At 43.0% G+C, this 13,000-nt stretch overlaps 1 protein-coding gene and 1 non-coding gene across 3 annotated transcripts in view; both read right to left on the reverse strand.

Moving 5' to 3' along the window:
• LOC115171114 (inactive phospholipase C-like protein 2) overlaps positions 1-13,000 on the reverse strand; it is an 83,052-nt gene that overhangs the window by 65,729 nt on the left and 4,323 nt on the right. The gene's annotated exons all lie outside the window — the stretch shown is intronic.
• Positions 9,580-9,655, reverse strand: trnaa-ugc (transfer RNA alanine (anticodon UGC)). The gene has a single exon. It is a non-coding gene; the product is annotated as a tRNA-Ala (tRNA).

Below are 13,000 nucleotides of genomic sequence, written 5' to 3' on the forward strand. Positions count from 1 at the left end.
CTCCTTGAAAATAAAGATTAGGGGCTCAATTCAATCTAACCTGCATGGCAGTATTTACACAGGAGCTCTTTTTCCAGTGGTCAACTTAACTCACAGATTGGTCTTGGGTATTGTGGGCACGGGTTAGGAAAAAATACAAAGTGTTGACATGACCACCATCGTCATCTATTGTTACGATGGATGAAGCTACGATGGATAAAGCTACGATGGATAAAGCTACGATGGATGAAGCTACGATGGATCTTGTTACGATGGATGTAGCTACGATGGATAATCCTACGATGGATGTAGCTACGATGGATAATGCTACGATGGATGAAGCTACGATGGATCTTGTTACGATGGATGAAGCTACGATGGATCTTGTTACGATGGATGTAGCTACGATGATGTAGCTACGATGGATGTAGCTACGATGGATGTAGCTACGATGATGTAGCTACGATGATGTAGCTACGATGATGTAGCTACGATGGATCTTGTTACGATGGATGAAGCTACGATGGATGTGCTACGATGGATGTAGCTACGATGGATCTTGTTACGATGGATGTAGCTACGATGGATAAAGTTACGATGGATGAAGCTACGATGGATCTTGTTACGATGGATGAAGCTACGATGGATAAAGTTACGATGGATGAAGCTACGATGGATGAAGCTACGATGGATAAAGTTACGATGGATGAAGCTACGATGGATCTTGTTACGATGGATGTAGCTACGATGGATGTAGCTACGATGGATAAAGTTACGATGGATGAAGCTACGATGGATAAAGTTACGATGGATGAAGCTACGATGGATAAAGTTACGATGGATGTAGCTACGATGGATAAAGTTACGATGGATGAAGCTACGATGGATCTTGTTACGATATATGAAGCTACGATGGATCTTGTTACGATGGATGAAGCTACGATGGATGTAGCTACGATGGATGTAGCTACGATGGATCTTGTTACGATGGATGTAGCTACGATGGATAAAGTTACGATGGATGAAGCTACGATGGATCTTGTTACGATGGATGAAGCTACGATGGATAAAGTTACGATGGATGAAGCTACGATGGATAAAGTTACGATGGATGTAGCTACGATGGATAAAGTTACGATGGATAAAGTTACGATGGATGAAGCTACGATGGATGAAGCTACGATGGATAAAGTTACGATGGATGAAGCTACGATGGATAAAGTTACGATGGATAAAGTTACGATGGATAAAGTTACGATGGATAAAGTTACGATGGATAAAGTTACGATGGATGTAGCTACGATGGATAAAGTTACGATGGATAAAGTTACGATGGATGAAGCTACGATGGATAAAGTTACGATGGATAAAGTTGCGATGGATGTAGCTACGATGGATAAAGTTACGATGGATAAAGTTACGATGGATGAAGCTACGATGGATAAAGTTACGATGGATGAAGTTACGATGGATAAAGTTACGATGGATGAAGCTACGATGGATAAAGTTACGATGGATGAAGCTACGATAGATAAAGTTACGATGGATAAAGTTACGATGGATAAAGTTACGATGGATGTCGCTACGAATATAAATGTATAATCCTCATAGCCTACATGTTTATTTTTTCTTCGTAAAAGCACATTGATGTGTGTGAAACGGTAAGCAAAAACATTGAATTTGGTCATATGCGAAAATGTGCCTTACTGCCTTCTGAATTGTGTGTAATGTCAGTAGCCTAGTCAATGAAGCATCATGCAAATATATATTAGAACACTGCATTTACCAAGACCATTGCCCAATAAGGTACGCTGTCACCTGCTTTTTGAGAAAGCCTTGAGGTGGTACCACCCAGCACATCTAGAAGGGGGTGTATTTCATACTGAACCCCTCCCTTGAGATAACATAGAGCAGGGAGCTAGATTCAGGGCGGGCCCATGTTTTCTTGAGCGGATGTTCAGGGACCTGGAACATAATTACAAATAATTTGTAGACTGCAAATTGACTGCAAGAAGCCCAAATAGATATAATGTTTGACTAAAACATAATCATTTCAAACCTTGCTTACATTTGAATACGATCACTTTATTATGCATAAAGTCTCTTTATTATGCATAAAATAATCTCGAGCTGATTTCCTGGTGATTTTAGTCTATTATGTCTAACAATAAAAAATGTTTAAAAATAAGTACACACACACATATATGTATACATGCATTATTTTTTTATTATTATTATGTATTTATTTTTGCTGAGAAAACTTGGGGGTCCAAATAAAACCTGATGTAGAGGCTACTTCTCAAGGTGCCTCCACATCACAATTTCAATGGCAGAGTTGAACCACTACGGGCAACAAGAGCGAGATTTACCTCAAAGACTCAAATATACCAAAATCAAGCCCAGAATTGACATGTTTCACTATAACTAAGCCTAAAATATTTTTTGATGATTTTAATCATGAAAGTTACTCTAAGATGACAGTGTTCTGGTAGAGACGCAGCGATGTCAACCATAACAGTGCTCTTATGGTTGACATCTCCGCGTCTCTACCAGAACACACACGCACACACACCCTCTTGATCCCTGTGACTGATGACCTAATGTAGTCAGCCTCACACACACACACACACACACACACACACACATCTGCCCGATTTCATGACAAACCCTTTATAACACGTTCAGTCCATGACCTGGTGCTTAAATTGGAACTGGCTCAACTTGTCTTGACAACGCAACATACTTTACATAGGTAGTAGGTAGGGCCTGGACCATGCCAGTATCGCGATACTCATTAGTATCGTGGCAAGTAAACAAAGCACGAAGCGGACACAAATTCTTTAGGAAAACAGTCATACTGTTGTCAACCAGAGTCACATCTTTTAATTTTCCAAGCTACAGCACACATAATTTGACATAAAGCAGGTTTTTAAAGGATCCAAGAGTTTTGCCTACTTCATGCTTTCGTTTTTGCAATGGAAAGTAAATATTGCGATACTGGTATCGTCACAGCCCTAGTAGTAGGGTTGTTGACAAGTTGCCTGGCTACCCAAAGTCCTTGCTCTGGCCAAACGCTACCCTCACAAACGTTAGTTTATTCTCCCCAATTAGTGCTGATCGGAGTACCTCCCTGACGATTTCTAGAACGCAAACACATTCTAACCGTTCTGATTGGTCCCAGAAACCGATGGGTTGGGCCAGAGGCAGAACACAGTGGGTAAAGTGGAGTTTAGAAAATGTGTCATTGGCTTTGATACTCTAATTGGTTAGAGATGATCCAATTGCTGATGACTTTGTTTTGTACAACACCTCTCATTTTGATGTCTCCACAAACGACTTCAACAATGGCAGTCTCAGACTGAAGTATATAACAAACACAGAGCAGTGGAAGAATTCTGTTTAGTCATCAGGCAAGTTGACAAGGACTTCTACAGGCAATACACAGTTTACTGGGACTTTCCAAATGTTCTTGGCAGGGTTGATGTCAATTCCAGCTCAAGTGAGTCACTTCAGGAACTAAGCTCACATTCCAATTTTACTCAATACTTTTCTATGAGACAAATTTGTAATTGAAATTGTAATTTCAGTTTACTACCTGAATTGACTAAAGGGCAATTCCACAGTAACGGAATTACGCTGAGACTCAGCAGATCTTTGTACTTTAAAATGTACACCAAACAAAAATCATTGATTTTAAAGTTTAACAAACCACGATGCACAAGGACTACTTTTAAAATGTTCCACATAATATGTTACAAAACACACTTACATGTAGAACTGTGCAGATACAAAGTTTGTAAAAATAATGAAATAGGGCCTCACGAGTGGCGCAGTGGTCTAAGGCACTGCATCACAGTGCTGGAGTCGTCACTACAGCCCTGGGTTTGAGCCCAGGCTGTGTCACAGCCAGCTGAGACTGGGAGACCTATGAGGAAGCACACAACTGGCCCAGTGCTGTTTAAGTTAGGGGAGGGTTTGGCCGGCCAGGATTTCCTTGTCCCATTGCCCTCTAGCGACTCCTTGTGGCGGGCCAGGCACCTGCAAGCTGACTTCGGTCGCCAGTTGAACAGTGTTTCCTCTGACACATTGATGCGGCTGGCTTCTGGGTGAAGTGAGCAGTGTGGCTTGGCAGGGTCGTGTTTCGCCTCTCCTGTGTCCGTAGGGGAGTTGCAGCGATGGGACAAGACTATAACTATCAATTGGATATCACAAAAAATGGGTTAAAAAATATATAGTAATAAAACTGAGGGAGATTACTGTAATTCTGTTACCAAACTTTGCAAATGCACAGATTTCCAGTAAATGTATTTTATTATTATTTACTGTGTACATTATTCAAAGTAATTATTGTGTATAGAGTTATTTGGTTTGTTAAACTTTAAAATCAATGGCTTTGTTTGGCATACATTTTAAAGTGAAAAATCAGCGTCTCAGTTTAATTCCGTAACTGTGGAATTCCCTGAACTGAAATGGAAATGATCACAACCCTGGTCCCTCTGTTTTCCTGGAAACAGGCTGTGAAAAAGGCTTCCTGGAAACATCAAAAAGGACAGGCAGTCCACTTTCCCAATAGAGTACCGAGCCCTGGTGAAGTTGGGTCTTTCTATAAACTAGGGGACCAGTGAGGATTTCCTACACTGGACAACTTGTTACAGCTGTTGACTAGTCATTGATAATAATCTTGTTTTTTTATGTCATTCCCTTAAGAGGATCAGAACGATATTCAATCAAATTCCCACGTTGATTTAAAACATTATTTTCACATATTTTAGAAAGTAATAATAGTTTGAATATCAATACATTGGCAAGGCCTAAAATAATAAAAAACATTTAAGTGAAAGTCCTTGAATTTGAATAGTCAATGTCTGTATGATGTATTGTTGTCTTTACCTTCTTGCCCTTTGTGCTGTTGTCTGTGCCCAATAATGTTTGTACCATGCTTTGTGCTGCTACCATGTTGTGCTGCTGCCATGTTGTGTTTCTACCATGTTGTTGTCATGTTGTGTTGCTAACATTCTGTGTTGTCAGGTGTTGCTGCCTTGCTATGTTGTTGTCTTAGGTCTTTATGTAGTGTTGTGTTGTCTCTTGTCGTGATGTGTGTTTTGTCCTATATTTGTATTTATTATTTGCAGTTATTTTTAATCCCAGCCCCCGTCCCCGCAGGAGCCATTTTGTCTTTTGGTAGGGCGTCATTGTTCTTAACTGGCTTGCCTAGTTAAATAAAGGTGAAACATTTATTTTTATAAAAATGAACCCTGCTTAAAGGATGTATAGTCCTAGACCTATGTTGTTGTATAGCTGGAGTTATGGGCCAATTTGCATGTATTCACTTTCATTCATGTGGAACTGCATGACATTTATATATATTTTTTCAAACCATTTTGAATTTTTTTTCTCACAATGTCACACATTGGCTCCATTATTTATAGAAAGACCCAATTGGGGCAGAAGCCTAAACACACAGCTACACATTAGACACAGGGTTATCATTACCCAACCGCTTTGGGTGATGAGAAGTTATAATGGTTAGCACCTGAAGCACTTTCTCTCTATCCATATCCATTATCAATGTGGTTCCTCTCCCTCGGTCAAGCTCTTTCCACCTCCTTCTGCCCTGTATCTCTCTTCCTTTGTCTCTCTCTAAAGCCATCCATGTTTTAACACTCCACCGAGCAGTCTTGTAGCAGGCATTGATCCATCTGTTATCCCCTTACCGCTGGCACAGCATGGGTTACTTCCTCAGTCATCTCCGGCCAATCCCTTGCATAATCACCCTCACACACCCACACACACCTTGTACTAAGACCATGTCTTAATTAAGGCTCGCACACATTACCCCGAACGTGGATCGAGCATCCGTCTGCCGATCATTCAGCGCGCTGTGTTTTAGGGACCACCCAGTGTAGACGTCCGACTGCCAACATTTTCACGCAATGTAGAATCGGTGCGCACTCTGTTTAGAGGTGCTAAGTACTCTCGGTGTGTCTGAGCCCTTAGCGACAACCATGTCTAACACCCAACACATATAAACACATGGACATGTTCGCAAACACACACACGCAGCATGGACAAATGCGCGTGCACACACACACACACACACACACACACACACACACACACACACACACACACACACACACACACACACACACACACACACCCTGACCCATTAGACCAACCCCAACCCCAATCCCAGGCCCAATTCCATCAATCCAGCAACCTCTAACACACACAATTGGATTCCTTCTGTCCTTGGCTTCTGATACAGTCCACTGCACCCCCTTCATCCCTCCCTCCCTCTCTCCCTGACCTGCAGAACCATTTTGATTCCATCTAAAAGGGTTCTAAAAGGGTTCATCCGTGTCCCTATCTAACACTCTGCCGTTCTAAACTGGGTCGCCGTATTAAGGTTTGTCCTGATGGGTGTCTGATAGGATTCTGACACGCTGTACTGCATGTCCCTTTCTGCTCATTTTATCCAAATCAACAGGTAAAGCAATGATGATCAACTTAGTGGCATCCATTTAATCATTCACCTGCCAGTCTTTTTATCAATGCACAAAAAAACACATGAATAAATAGACATCAGTTCATTGATTAAACTAAGACAAGATCAGCTTCTCCTCTGCATGTCCCCATAGCACTTTCTGGTGGTACAGAGAGACGTGTTTGTGTGAGTACTGCAGTACAGCTCTCTCCTTCTACCCTCTGCTGCTCTCCTCTCAGCGCTGGGTCTCTAGTTACTGCTCAGTCTCAGTATCAAATTACAAACGTAGCAAACACTGCTTTTACTCTCTCCATCTCCCTCTCTCTCCCCCTCTCCATCTCCCTCTCCCCCCTATCTCCCCCTCTCCATCTCCTTCTCTCTCCCCCTTTCCACCTCCTTCTCTCTCCCCCTCTCCATATCTCTCCCCCTCTCCATCTCCTTCTCTCTCCCCCCTTTCCACCTCCTACTCTCTCCCTCTCCCGATCTCTCCCCCCTCTCCATCTCCCTCTCTGAGACACTGACTGACACATGCAGTGACCATCGCAAACCTCTCATACACAGCCTCTCTCTCTCTCTCTCTCAACACTGACACAAACACAAATACACACACACAGTGACAGACTTTAATGCTCAAACACAAGCAGACACGTCACACACAGAGAGTGGTGTAAAGTACATAAGTAAAAATACTTTAAAGTACTACTTAAGTAGTTTTTTGGAGTATCTGTACTTTACTATTTACATTTTTACTAAAGAAAATAATGTACTTTTTACTCTATACATTTTCCCTGACACCCAAAAGGACACATTAGATTTTGAATGATTAGCAGGACAGGAAAAGGGTCCAATTCACACACTTCTCAAGAGAACATCCCTGGTCATCTACTGCCTCTGATCTGGAGGACTCACTAAACACAAATGCTTTGTTTGTAAATGATGTCTGAGTGTTGGAGTGTGCCCCTGGCTGTCTTAAAACCGCCTGGTTTGCTTAATGTTCGGAATGGGAAATTATTTATACTTTTACTTTTGATACTTAAGTATATTTTTGCAATTACATTTACTTTTGATACTTAAGTATATTTAAAACCAAATACTTTTATACTTTTACTCAAGTAGTACTTTACTGGGTGACTTTCACTTTTACTTGAGTCATTTTCTATTAAGGTATCTTTACTTTTACTCAAGTATGACAATTGGGTACTTTTTCCACCCAGTGTACACAGATCGCCTTTTCTATGTTGCTCATTCTCTCTCACACATGCGCACAGACGAACACACGCACGTACGTGCAAACGAACATACATGTACACTCCAAGTCCAAAGGGAAGTGCTAAATTGGAATGAGACATATAATTAATACATCACAAAGAAACAAACAGATCATTTTCTGTTTCTAAATCGACTGTCACAGAGGACGGGGAATTTTCCCCTTGTTGAGAAAAATTGCTGTCTGCTCGCTTGACAAATTCCATTTCAGATGACACTCTACACACAGCCAGAAAGACAGACACACTCAAAGCAAACACACACACACACACACACACACACACACTTAACGAAAGACAACGTGTCCTAAAGAAACACGTGACTGAGTACACAAGCACACACACCTCCTATACTTAAAGCCACCGTTCTTCCTCCTCATCCTATGCCATCGGTGCCAAGGCAAGCCGTGGCACCATCTGTGAGTGGCTGGCACGATCTGACCTGCCAATCATCAACCACACGGGTCAATACACAAGTGCTGGAATAGACTGACTGACTGTGTGTGCCCTCTGCATGATGGGCCCCTCCCTATGAGGGCCCCTGTGATCTATAGACTACAGCAGGATGGTACACTAACCCCATCACATTTCACTTCACAGCCACAAAGATACACAGGGACTTGGTTGATAACGTTGGACTTGGTTGAGGACATTCGGCTTGATTCAAAACATTGGGCTGGTTGAGGATGCTGGTTGGTTGGCTAAGAACAAATGAAAGATATGTGCTCATTATTGTAGGGCAGACAATCCCACCACAGCCTATAAATAGGCTGCTGACTGGTGGACTGGGGTTTTAGCACTGTGTGGGGATAGAGGAACTGAACAAAACGAGGCCACATGTGGCGGGAGAGGCAACCCAGAAACAACTCTTAAAACTCAGCAGCAGAGAAGGCACAGAGAGACAAGCAGCACAGCACCAGCAGAGCTACGGGTCCCTGATCTATAGGACAGTTTACACCTCCACTCTCTTGCTCTGTTCCAAGCGACGAACACACACTTGCAGAATCACTGTATTTTACCAGGGGCAAAGTGTCCGCGCTGCAATGTGCAAAACACATTATGACAGTGTGTAATGTCAAAGTCACACTCTTAGCTCTCCCTTATACAAACACACACTCTGTAACATGCAGACACACACACACACACACACACACACACGTTTATTAAGCTTGACTAGAGCAGTGTCCTCTCTGACAGTGTCAGGGCACGAGAGCACTATAATTGCCACTCTGTGAACTAGGCAGGCTGGACTGTGGGCCCATCAGAATTACCCTGTCACTGGAGAACTGGGTAGAGGCCTGGGTAGAGGTAGAGATACAGACCTCTCTACCCTCTAACACTCACCTCCCTCCCTCACTGCTTATCATCCCCTGGCTCCTGACTCTCCACACGGAAACTCAACCACAGGGTCAAGAAGGACCAAGGTCAGCGACCTCACTTCCTCCTTCCTGTTATGGTTAGTTAAGGCGTTATATTATTAGGTATTTCTCAGCTCATTGTAGTTGTGAAGGATTTACCTCTCAATTATGATTGGCTTTCAGTATGTCTCAGACTACTACAGTATGCTTGTAGTGTAGCAGAGTTCAAGAATATATCTGGCCCACATTGCTGACTGCTGAGGTAATTTTCCTTTGTTTCGGTGGCTAGCGCTAATAACGCTCGACTAGCCGATGTGTGCTGCACCGTGACTAACCACAATCTAAAAGCTGATGCTGAGCTCACTTCCTGTTACAGAGTGAAACGGAATACTCCCATTCTCTCCCCTCTTTCTTACATTTACAGTAGACGCTCTTATCCAGAGCGACTTACAGTAGCGAATGCATACATTTCATACATTTTTTTCCGTACTGGTCCCGCGTGGGAATCGAACCCACAACCCTGGCGTTGCAAACACCATGCTCTACCAACTGAGCCACACAGGACCCTTCCCCCTATTCTCTCCCCTATCCTTCTCCCCCTTCCCCCTATCCTGCCTGAAGGAAGTGCAGAGCTGGTTTGTTCAGTGTACTAGTAACAACGAAAACACCCGGGGAGGAGTAGAGAGGAAGTACCGAGGGAGATACGAATGCAGTGGTGTGGACGTGTAGACATTGTCCACCGCTGGCCAAATCAAACAGGTCAGGAAATCCAGGAGGAATCACTGTGGTTTTACCGGTTATTCTCTCATTTCTACCACTTTAATTAAGGGGGAAAGAATAAAAAGTGGGATTAGACTGAAGATGGAGTTTCAGGGTTTCAGGCCTCCTCCATTGGCATTTTACTGGGGGGATTGGATACTTAAGGTGCCAGTCTTGGGTGAGGGGTGAGAGAAAAAGAGGGGGGTGTGGCCCCCGTTGAATGGGCTCTCAAGTGATTTTGGATCTCTAGACAACATTCCAACAAACACACTGACATTTCGCAACTGAGGGCAATGGAGGACAGTGTGTGAAGGGGAGGGTGAAACATCAAAGGTTAGTGAACCCCTGTTCAATCAGAAGTAATGCTAGAGATGAACACCTTGGGAGAAGAAGCTAAAACTGTTAAGAGGTCACAAAACCTTCCGGAGGACAACCTTCTCAAAAATACCTGATTGGAAATTCTTTCTGACGATTCCCAATTCGGATTCTCATCTTTGTCATACATATTTGGTGTTTTAAAATGATAATGAAAATACATTTGGTTTCTTTTCATTGTTGTACTTCAGCATATCGACCACCATGTCCTTTTTATGACATATTTTTTATTCTCCATGTCTTTCCTTCAGTCAAAACTCATAACAAAAAGGAGAGCTAGACATCCAATCAAAGGAAGTCACTTCAGTCAGAAAGGGGAAGTGAGATCTGAAAGGCCACCAAACGACATGTCAGATGACAAGAGACTGTTGGAGTGGCTGTTGCTGCAGCGATACCACCACATTCATTCATTACACCAGCGCCATAGTGGCCCAAATGACCCAGGGAAATATTGAGAGGATAATGTCAGATGTTACTTCTCCATTTCAAATGGCCCAAGTGCAGCAATTAACCCTCAGATCGGTAGATCACCCTGTGAACGACTCTAAAACCAAATACCGCTTCACTTCTTACATCAGACAGACACATATTTATTCAAATTGAGACCTAACTTCAGAGACTTTAACAGACATTTTGATCAGACTTTTTCCAGAATCCAATGATATCCTAGCTGCTCTTCTGACGTCAGAGGACCCTACCACTGCCACTGCCTCTGTCTGTCAGCATCATCACTGTTGCTTTGTAAGGCACATTAAAATGAGGCGTCTACCCACACATCCCAGTGTCCAAATAAATCAGTTCAAAAAGCTCTTCTTTATCTGGGCCCCAATTTCACACACGGCTGATTGAGGTTCCTGTTCACTTAGCACAAGTCATTATCCCCAAACGAAACAGATAAAGGAAAGATATGTAATAAAAAATTCAGGAGAGCCCCCTCAGTACTGTTACAAGAGTTCTGCTCTGAAGCCCTGGCCAGGTGCCACAGTAAATAGTTTAGGACCAGACAGGGATCTTTAGCATGACGCTTCACTGCCCATATGGGACAGACAAAAGAGACCAAATGCTTCTGTGTGTTTGAGCGGCTAAGATTAGTTTATTTGTGATGCACTAAAATATTCGAGAAACCCTCACATTGGATATTATGAGGCATCTGTCTTCAAAGGAATTGGCAACAAAAGAAGTGCTTGAGAAAATGCCAGTCAGAGAAATCTGTTTATTGTTCAAACTGTGCTTTCAACTGGGATAGGAGGATGGGCATTTGCTACTATTTGTGCTCATGATCCACAATATGGACTCAAGCATTATGGACTTTGAACAAAGAGTACGCGCTATTGACTTTTCATTTATCATAACATTTTACCTCCAAAAATCAAACTTGATGTCCAAGAGCTTTCGGTCTCCTGCTGTTAGTGTTGATTTTTTGAACTTGGGATGAGAGGAGGATTGGGATAAGTGTGCCTGTGCACATGCATGACTTACGCAATATGTGGGACCTTTGCATCTCAATGCTTCATTTTGGATCCAAATAAAGTATTTGAAATGTGTGCGTTTCACAGATGGCTGCTTTGAGATCAACAGCCAAGAGAGTCCCAGAAGACTGAGCATGCATATCCCTCTGCCGTGATCCAAATCCATCTTCATCTACCCCCCCATCCTCTTCCTCACCCTTTGCCTCCCCTTCACCTCATAGTCCTCTGTCCAGAGTGAGACTGTGACAACTTCATTTCCATGATGTCTCTGGGTGGTCTATCATAGTGATGGAGATGAGGAGACATTAACTGCGTTCTTTAATATTCAGAACCATCGAGAGCATCTTGACTGGCTGCAACACCGCTTGGTATGGCATCTGCTTGGCAACCAACCGCAAGGCGCTACAGAGGGTAGTGCGTACGGCCCAGTACATCACTGGGGCTGAGCTCCCTGCCATGATTTTGCCGAAGATTGTATCTTCGGATAGCAAAAGCTCAGGTTGCCCTGGCCGGCGGAGATACAATCTTCTGCAAAATCATTCGCAAGGAGATTCCTGCAAAAATATTATTTGAAGACACTGCCTGGTATACCTCTATACCAGGCAGTGTCCGAGGAAGGCTCTAGAAATTGTTAAAGACTCCAGCCACCCAAGTCATAGACTGCTCTCTTTGCTACCGCACGGCAAGCGGTACCGATGGGATCCATCAGCATGTAATCAGTGTTATTTGAGAAGGATCTGACTGTGCTTCTCCGATCCTGGTGTGGATGAAGTAAATCCCAGGATTCAACGTTGGGGGATAGAATTCCATGTTTGCCCAGGGCAGCATTGGCGGGAAAGGGATCAATCAGGGGCTCGTGGGAATTTCTGGCACTGCCGAACTCTCAGATAAAGACTATGAGACATCTGGGAACACTTCTAAGGGCTTTATGTATTTAATGACCGGAGGGGGGTGGGGTTTCATCCAAAGCCAAGGAGTGGTTATTGGGTAAAGGTCGAGAACGGAATTTCCCCCACCACACCACCAGAACAGGGGGAATGGTTTGACCGACGCACCTCAGAGTCTATGCTCAATTGAGAATGAGATTCCTTTCTATATGTATAACCTAGAATCATCTCTTTCCTTAAATACGACTGGAGCTGGATTTAGATATGACCTAGATTTAAAGGAGTAAGTAAGACTGCTGCACTCACATCAGAGTTCTTCCGATGCCGCCTATCCAAAACATTCATTAAAACATTATTGTAGAATGTCGCCATCTATTTTAAAAATACCCCCTCTCTATCTCTATAACAGACACATATCTCT

This window comes from Salmo trutta, chromosome 32, assembly GCF_901001165.1.
Source record: "Salmo trutta chromosome 32, fSalTru1.1, whole genome shotgun sequence".
Lineage (NCBI taxonomy): Eukaryota > Metazoa > Chordata > Actinopteri > Salmoniformes > Salmonidae > Salmo > Salmo trutta.